The sequence below is a fragment of the Papio anubis genome, chromosome 3, assembly GCF_008728515.1.
Source record: "Papio anubis isolate 15944 chromosome 3, Panubis1.0, whole genome shotgun sequence".
Taxonomy (NCBI): domain Eukaryota; kingdom Metazoa; phylum Chordata; class Mammalia; order Primates; family Cercopithecidae; genus Papio; species Papio anubis.
Window position 1 is genome coordinate 163916129 of NC_044978.1, and position 9327 is coordinate 163925455.

Consider the following 9327-nt stretch of genomic DNA (forward strand, 5'->3'; position numbering starts at 1 on the left):
AGGTGTTGGCAGGGCCATGTGCCCTATGAAACCTATAGAGAAGAACCCTTTCTAGCTTCTAACTTCTGACATTTGCTGGCAATCCTTGAGGTTTCTTGCTTATTAAGGTATCACTCCAATCTGCTCCATAGTCACATGGCTGTCTTCTCCCTTTATGTGCCTGTGTCTGTGTCTGCATCTGCATCTGTGTCTTCAAATGGTGATGTTTTGTCTGTAGTCAGTCTTTCTTATTTTCTTGTTCTTTTAAGGACACCAGTCATATTAGAGTAAGGGCCAACCCTACTACATAATGACTTCCTCTTAGCTTAGCTAATTACCTCTGCAATAACTATTTCCAAATTAGGTCACAATTTCAGATAAGAACTAAGAGAAAATATTCAACACACATTTGGGGGGAGGGGAGGACACAATTCAACCCATAACACAATGTCTGTGTGTTTAACCTGTAACACAACCCATAACTACATAAAGGTACTAAAACAATACATTAGTAGCTAAATTTATGCTCCAGATTTATAAACTTAAACAATTAAACCTTTACATTCCTGGAGAAAAATTAAAGTCCAAAGATTAAATCCTCATTTCTTTTTAAGTTAGTGTTCAAAGACATTACAGTCTAAACTAATTCTGAAATTAAGGTTCTAAATTTATTCTTTCCAATGTTTCATTCCTCTGCATCTCAGCCAGATGCATTTATCTCTAATGCTTTCCTCCAGGAGTTGAATACTCTGGAACGGAGGTGATTCCTTCAGGAATTAGTTCAGTACAAATTCTCCTTTGTACCCCTTTTTCTCAGATGTCCAGTCAATAGGATATATAGATTATTATAGCAATACTTCCACAGCCACAAAACATAGAGAACAGGCCAGCCCCCTGTCCCAAGAGCAAAATTATACTCCCCTAATCCAGTACTGAGTGCAATCCAGACTCAGTGATATCCAAGGGAATGAGCAATGCTCGTGACATGGTAAACTGGTTACTTCTAGTTTTGATGTTTACCAGCAAGTCCACCCTAACATTGTAGGGCCTGGGACAACTGTATAAATGGAACCCCTCACACCATTGTCCAAATATTTAAAGGATCACTTGAGGCCAGGTCTACAAGATCAGTCTATATGTGGTTCCTCAAAAATGGAAAGGTGAGAGGGAGAAGGCAAGAAAGAGGGGAGGAAGGAAGGAAAGGACAGAGAGAAAGTACAAGGAGAGGAAGAGAAAGGAGAGGAATAATGATAGTAATAATAATAATTCAGGGGCAGCCAATCTATTGTTCTTTAAAATTGGAAGACAACTTAAAGTTTCACATCTAAAATACTAGTTTTTCTGTGTTCCAGTGGAACTTACTCACCCTCTACATTTTCAAGTTCTATTCTGAAGTCGTAGGTGAAAATACAATAAAAGCAAACAACAATAAATATATTATTACACATATTGACAGGTTAGAAACTCAGCATCTTGCAGCTCTGCTTACTTTGAAACAAGGCTTAACTTGAAATTAAAATACTGCTTTTCTTATAATCTAACTGCTGTCTCAATTAAGCCTATGAAGTCAAAGTCAGCTTTAGAAGCCCATTCATTCAATTCCATGTTGATGAGGCTCTGAAAAGCCCGTGTGAGTTTAAACAACAAAACAACAATTATAAAGCTACACAATGAAAAAACCATTGCTTATTGTTCTCTCTGGTTCCTACTGTCACTGAAAAGGGTGAAATCCTTTCAAAAGATTTAAGATAAGTTGAAGGAAGGGTTAATGTTGTCCACCTACAAGATAGCATTATTATCTTTATTTTACAAGTGAGAAAACCACAGGACTTTACCTCCTATGCTGAGCACACATGGATTGTACCCAGGATGAGCAAAGACCTACCATGGTACCTTGGGCTATAAAAAAGGGATTATTTCTGCCCTCAAAGATTACATTATTATCTTTTGGGAGTGAGAACAGTTCTAAATGATGGTCCATTTGGTCCTTCTTTATTCTGTGCATCTATGAGTCTATACGTTAGCAATTTCTATGAACCAAGACAATTAAAAGTAGGTTACACAGGAAAGTTACTTAGAGTAAGAGAAGACATTCAAGTAAAACAATGGAAAAGATTTCAGGGAGGAAGTGACATTTGCATTATGGCAGGGATAGGTTGAAGTTTACACACTTTGAGTCACGTAACTATTTTTGTATAAAAATAGTTGAGTAGAGTAGTTCAACTCAAATTGTTCATGAATTTCAATTCCTACCTTTCAGGGGTCAACAGACTCAATTACGCCATTTCAATCTTGTTCTATCATTTTTTATTTAAACTTAATCTCTTACAGTTTTTCTATTTTTTTGTCTGAACAGATTTCCACCGTGTTTTGTTTTGTTGTTTGTTGATTTCTTTGTTTTCAGCACCTCTGCCCACTCTTTTTTTTTTTTCTTTCTGCCCTTAAACCTGATCTGAAGTCCCAGGGGGATCGTGCCTGCCTCCTGGTATTAGCAGGCGGAGCAGTTGTCAGGTCTGTTTTCCCCTCAGGCCTCACTGGACTCCATTATGGTCCATTTCACCAGGTCACAGGATGTCTTGCCCCAGAATTCCCTTGGCTGTGGCTGGATATAACTGGATTCACTGGGTATGGCACTAACATGCACTGCTGCGGCCTCTGGCCCCTTCTGTAGCTGATAGTCAGAACGCCCACTCTGGTGTCTTCATCTGCAGCCCAAGCCCTTCCTAATCAATAGGTCTTCTCAGCATTTCCCAACAACCTAAGGGGGCCTGGGAATTGTATATTGCTGTCTCCAGACCTCACTGAAATTTGAGGGGCTATATGAGGCTGCCTTAATTCCTACCCCGTATACCTTTTCCTAAGCCACAACCATGGTACTAGCCTTAAGAGGGGAGCCAAAACACACATTGTGAACTCATGCCTGCAGTCCTCCTTCTTTGTCTCCCCCCAACCTTATTTATTTCTCTCCCTTTTCTCCTCTCTCCACTTCCTCCCCTCCTCTCTGCCCTTCCTCCTCTCCTCTCTCCCCTTCCTCCCCTTCCTTCTCTCTCCTCCTCTCCCCACCATCTTTGTCTCTCCTGTCTTTCCCCAGCCCTTCTTCCTCTCTTGTTCTTCCTCTTTCTCTCTCTGGTCTGAACAACCTTGAAGCTTAGAGGGCTTTACTGTTCTTCCTGGCTAACAAAAGCTTCCCCGAGGTCATCTGTTACAGCCTGCCTTCTGTACAATCTACAACTTCCCTGACATTTGACAGATGGGCTTACCTCATTATATAGTAAAACCCATCTTTGGAAACAGAAGCAAAAAGTCATTTTCTCTCTCAGTATAGCCAGGCTTCTGGAAATATTGACCCTCATTGGTGGCAGGAAGGACCAGGAGAACAAATAAAGTTTTTATAGTTGTATGGCTATTTGAGGATGTGCAGAGTTTAGGGAGCTTGGAATTATGTGGGCTTCCATGGATGACTGAACTAACAGGCTCAGCTGGGATGATAATTAGTTGTACAAAAAATGTATTTTCATTCCAGTTAAGGCTCATCTCAAAGTGGGAAGAGCTTCAGTATGTTGACTTTTGGAACACTGGTAAATGGATAGTCACCTTTATTGTGCTTCTTAGACACTACTTATGGCCAGGACTTTAAAATGTAAAGGATAGAAATCCCATTCAACCCAGCAATCCCATTACTGAGTATATACCCAAAGGAATATGAATCATTCTATTATAAAGACACATGCATGCATATATTCATTGCAGCACTATTCACAATAGTAAAGACATGGAATCAACCTAAATGCTCATCAATGATAGACTGGATAAAGAAAATGTAGTACATATATAGCATGGAATACTATACAGCCATAAAAAAGAACGAGACCATGTCCTTTGCAGGGACATGGGTGGAGCTTGAAGCTAATATCCTTAGCAAACTAACACAGGAACAGAAAACCAAATACCACATGTTCTTCCTTATAAGTGGGAGCTAGATGATGAGACCACGTGGAGACATAGAGGAAAACAATATACACTGGGATCTTTCAGAGGATGGAGGGTGGGAGGAGAGAGAGGATTGGGAAGAACAACCAATGGGTACTAGGATTAATACCTCGGTGATGAAATAGTCGGTACAACAAACCCCCATGACACAAATTTACCTGTGTGAAAAATTTGCACTTGTACCCCTGAATTTAAAGTAAGTGTTAAAACAAAAGTTCCACCAGACTATAGACCACTGGTATTTGAGGTTTAAGTCTTTAACTGTTAGTTATAGTCATAAGAAATTGATGTTGCAGCCAGGCGCAGTCACTCACATCTGCAATTCCAGCACTTTGGGAGGCTGAGGTGGGCAGATCACCTGAGGTCAGGAGTTCAAGACCAGTGTGACCAACATGATGAAACCCTGTCTCTACAAAAAATGCAAAATTAGCTAGGCATGCTGATGCATGCCTGTAATCTCAGCTACTCTGGATGCTGAGGCAGGAGAATTGCTTGTACCTGGGAGGCGGAGGTTGCAGTGAGCCGAGATCACGCCACTGCACTCCAGCCTGAGCAACAAGAAAGAAACTCTATCTCAACAACAGCAACAAAAACAACAAAGAAATTGATGTTGCATTTGCTGCCTAAATCTCTAGACCTATCCATCTCTTTTGAGCTACCTGTACATAGAGTCAATGAGATGACCATGAAGGGGCTACTTGCTCCTTCCATGCAGCTTCTATACAGGTTCTGAAAGTCACCAGTCCCCTCGCCCCTGTTCCCAATCACCACATGCTTCAAGTTGGCTCTGGACTGGTCTTTCAAAATGTCTTCAAGTCAGACCATGCCATTAAAGGACTTATTCGAGGCAAAAAGAACAAGAGCAGCATCACTGGGTACACAGTATATGGGGTGGAAGAGAAAGGATAGCAAATTCTAGAGTTAGATTTAAGTTTAAGCTTAGACCATACTATGAAGAGCCTTGATTGTAGAATCTTTTCAATGCACAAGGAGGAACCATTAAGGCATTTATATTTGTGAGTAAATGTTAGTGAACCAAGGCTAAGAAAAAAAAGCAACGACCTGAAACTATCCTTTGTAGGAGTTCAGAATAGATGTGACTTTGGGCGAAAAAAAAAAATCATAATTTACAGATGCAATATGTAAACAAAGGGGCACTTCAGCCTAGAAAAGTGCCTCTTTTGCAAAACCAGAACCAGTAACTTTTACCCAAAGACCATAGAATTCTCTCTAGTAAAAATGGTTATTTATAGCATTAGACCATAGATATAGTCTTAGGAAGTACAAAATACGTCAACCAAATTTTTAAAAGACCATTAGATACAAGTCACTCATAAATTTCCCCTAGCTGATTACATCAAAATATGTTCAAGTTAGGCTCACATGAGTTAGGGTGTGCCAGCCTCGCTTGACTTCTGAATGGTCACAACTGAGATGTGCTTTAAAGATAGGTTTTTACAACAGATGCTGGAGAGGATGGAGAAATAGGAATGCTTTTACACTGTTGGTGGGAGTGTAAATTAGTCCAACCATTGTGGAAGACAGTGTGGCGATTCCTCCAGGGTCTAGAACCAGAAATACCATTTGACCCAGCCATCCCATTACCGGGTATATACCCAAAGAATTATAAATCATTCTACTGTAAAGACACATGCACACGTATGTTTATTGCAGCACTGTTCACAACAGCAAAGACTTGGAAGCAACCCAAATGCCCATCAATGATAGACTGGATAAAGAAGATGTGACACATATACACCATGGAATTCTATGCCATAAAAAAGGATAAGGGACATGGATGAAGCTGGAAACCATCATTCTCAGCAAACTAACACAAGAATAGAACAGACTAACACAAGAACAGAAAACCAAACACTGCATGTTCTCACTCATAGGTGGGAGTTGAACAATGAGAACACATGGACATAGGGAGGGGACCATCACACACTGGGGCCTGTCGGGGGTTGGAGGGCTAAGGGAGGGATAACATTAGGAGAAATACTTAATGAGGAAATACCTAAGAAGGAACACCTGAAAGGCCACATCAGACACAGGTGTGGATGCTAATAAAACAAACAGATACCTGGTGATCCTCTTCTGAGAGAGCCGAACACCCTGTAGATATCCCAACGTGGTTTACAACATGAACACATTCTACATCTTTTCTACCAACTCATTAACCAGTAAGAACATACTAAGCAATTCCCCAACACACACTTACTTTTACTCATTACTCAAGGCTTGACTCAACAGTTACTCTTTGGCTTGTTTCCCAAAGCTGCAGTGACTAATTAGCTTTCCAGAACAATCATGGCATGGTCCTTTGACCTTTATTATCAAAATTGCTCTAGCTGTAGACTCTGTCCTTGTTCTCAAAGTGTGGTACTCAAGCCAGTCACGTGGATATCGCCAGTGAGGCTGTTAGAAATGCGAAATCTCAGGCCCCGCACAGACCTACTGAGTTAGAATCTGCAGTGTGACAAGATGATTGAGCTATAATGCATACATTCAAGTTTGAGATGCAGTGCATATTGTCTTGTTCTTAGGAGAGTACCTTGTGAAAAACAAATGCTCACGTATTTGTAAATAAACCTACTTTAAAAAAATTGTTTTGCTTTGGTTCAGTTGGGTGGTTGTTGTTTTTGAGAAAGGGTCTCACTCTGTCTCCCTGGATGGATTACAGTGATGTAATTGTAGCTCTCTGTAGCCTCCAACTCCTGAGCTCAAGCAACTCTCCTGCGTCAGCTTCCCAAGTAGCTAGGATTGCAGGTGTGTCCCACCATCCCCAGCTAATATTTTATTTTTGTAGAGACAGCATCTTGTTATGTTGCCCAGGCTTGTCTAGAGTTCTTGCACTCAAGCAATGTCCTCAACTCAGCTTCCAAAAGTGCTGGGATTACAGGTGTCAGTCACTGGGTCAGGCCTAAACAGACAGTTATAAAATTTTGAAACATTAGCAATGTAATATTTAAAAATTACGCAAATGTTTCTATATTGAGGAACACCCTTTGCCTCTGAGTGGTAAAGACAAATGAGATAAGTACATACAAAGCATTTATCCTAAGCAATAATATTTAGGCATTTGGAGTGGCTATCATATAGTCAGTTAATTAATGTTCGTTAATATTGTTAACTAGATCACTATGCCAATGTGTTTCTTTACCTGTATAGTTATGATCTCTGTGTTTTGGTCAAAGCATTCCAGTTTAATCTGGTAGAATTTCACTTTCATTATAGGGCAGAGAAATGAAACAATATCATAGAGCCATTATTTTAAAAAACAGTAAGAACATGATGCAGAAAGTGAGCTTTTCCTCCTGTAGCAAAATGACTGTGAGCTTTATTGTGAGGAACACAATTATTATGGCCATTTTATAGAATATTTCTTAAGTAGCTACTGGGTATTTGAGAAAATTCAGAGTCCACAGAAAACATATGTTCTAGTCATCATAGTGCTATGAGAATAAAATTGTTTTGTTGTTTTGTTTTGCTTTGCAATCTTCCTTTAGCCAAAGTAAATTTCAATTTTCAGCCATTTCCTTGTAATCTTACTTTTAAAAACCTCTTTAAAAGAAGATATTCCAAAAAAGGAAAAAAATCCTTTGTGTTGTAAAAAGTATTCACTTCCAATTTTTGAACTGATACTTGAAGTAAGGGCCTATGAAAAGATGAAGTACATAGTTTAATTGTCCTTTTATCAGATTGGGGGTGAGGGCGTATGATAAGATTCCCTTTAGCAGCCTGTTGACTCTTTCAACCTTGCCTCTTGAAACCTTTCTGAACATAGGAGCTGATACTGCAGGTTTTATATTTATAATGATTAATTAATTCTGCACTAAGCAATGTTCTTGACTGCAAGAACAAAATCCACTTTAGAAAGCCTAAATGACAGCTTGCCTAAAATAATTAACACCCATACTGATAGAATTGAAATGTTCTTACTTGACTTTACACAGGCAGATTTCAGCAATTTAATTACTACTATTTCTAATTGTTCTAGAATTAATAATAAAAATAAGGAGAGTTTGATAAAGCAACAATGTAGATGAAAAAAAGTCAAGCAAGGGATATAAAATAAGGAACTAACATATTTGGGTGTATACATCTAAGATTATTACATACAATTCAGGCACAAACATGTATTTTGGTTGCTTAAACTATGAACATAAAAACGGAAGTGGTTATTGTTCAGGTTTTTTGGAAGATGCCGTTAGGTAACCACTGCTGCTCTCTGGAACTATTAAACATTCCAGTAAAGTATTACATAACTGTGGATTCTGAATGACAGATGGTTAGCATTTTCTTGAAACTCTTTAGTCCTTACTGTCAAATTTAACTTATCTAGTTCATCATGGGACCTAAAAATCTCCAAATTTAAGAGTTCTGACATCTGGTTCCAGTGACCAGTAAATAAAAGAGGAGGAAGCATGTGATATAGTCTCTTGCCTTTTCTCATGAATTTCTGAGTAGAGTTCATAAAAATCACATTACAAGTGGAAGCTCTCAACCAAAGCAAACTCAACGTAGTGCCTGTCAGATTACGTCTCTATAAAGCGACAGCTTTGCTGATAAAAGGCTTTGATGACATCCTCACAATTCTCGTTCTCCCCTCTCCCTATTTTGTATTCCCTAAATATCTGGTAAATGAATTCTAAATATTTACTCCTGTTCCATATGAAATCCTAACTACTTAAAAAAAAATTACTTACAAAAATAAAAAAAGAACAAAAGTCCTGTCCTGAGTGAATAAAACACTTTTTTTTTCTCTAACGGCAAAATAAGTTAGCAAGTGCAGTTCAAAATTTCATTGACAGAATTAATTTGTGAAATCTTTGATCACATTTTTCCTTTTGTTTTACTATGACAATCTTGCTGTGGCTTCCAACTTCAATGCCTTCCACAGGCTGGAGAAGCATTGAAATTGACAAAGCAATGGTCTAAAACTACACAATCCAATATGGTGCTACTGTCCACGTGTGAATTGTCAGCACTTGAAATGTGGCTAGTCTAGACTGACACACGCTGTAAGTGTAAAACACATACTGAATTGCAAGGACTAAGCACAAGAAAAGAAGGAATGTAAAGTAGCTTGTGAGTCATTTTTATACTGAACATATAATTAAGTGAAAATACTTTGGCTATATTGGGTTAAGTAAAATGCATTATTAAAAGTAATTTCGCTAGTTTCTTTTTACTTTGTTTTAATATGGCTACTAGAAAATTTTAAATCACACACACAGCTCCTTTTAGGCTCACATCATTTTTCCATTAAATAATACTGGTCTGCAGAGGATTATATGCTTAATAGTTTATGTAATACTCATGCCTATGTGGAGAGGAGGCATTGAAATCTCAGAA

At 38.7% G+C, this 9327-nt stretch overlaps 1 non-coding gene across 1 annotated transcript; it reads right to left on the reverse strand.

Moving 5' to 3' along the window:
* Nucleotides 1–8793: 8793 nt before the first annotated feature.
* LOC116274336 lies at nt 8794–8901 on the reverse strand. The gene has a single exon (XR_004182962.1). It is a non-coding gene; the product is annotated as a small nucleolar RNA SNORA5 (small nucleolar RNA).
* Nucleotides 8902–9327: the final 426 nt, after the last annotated feature.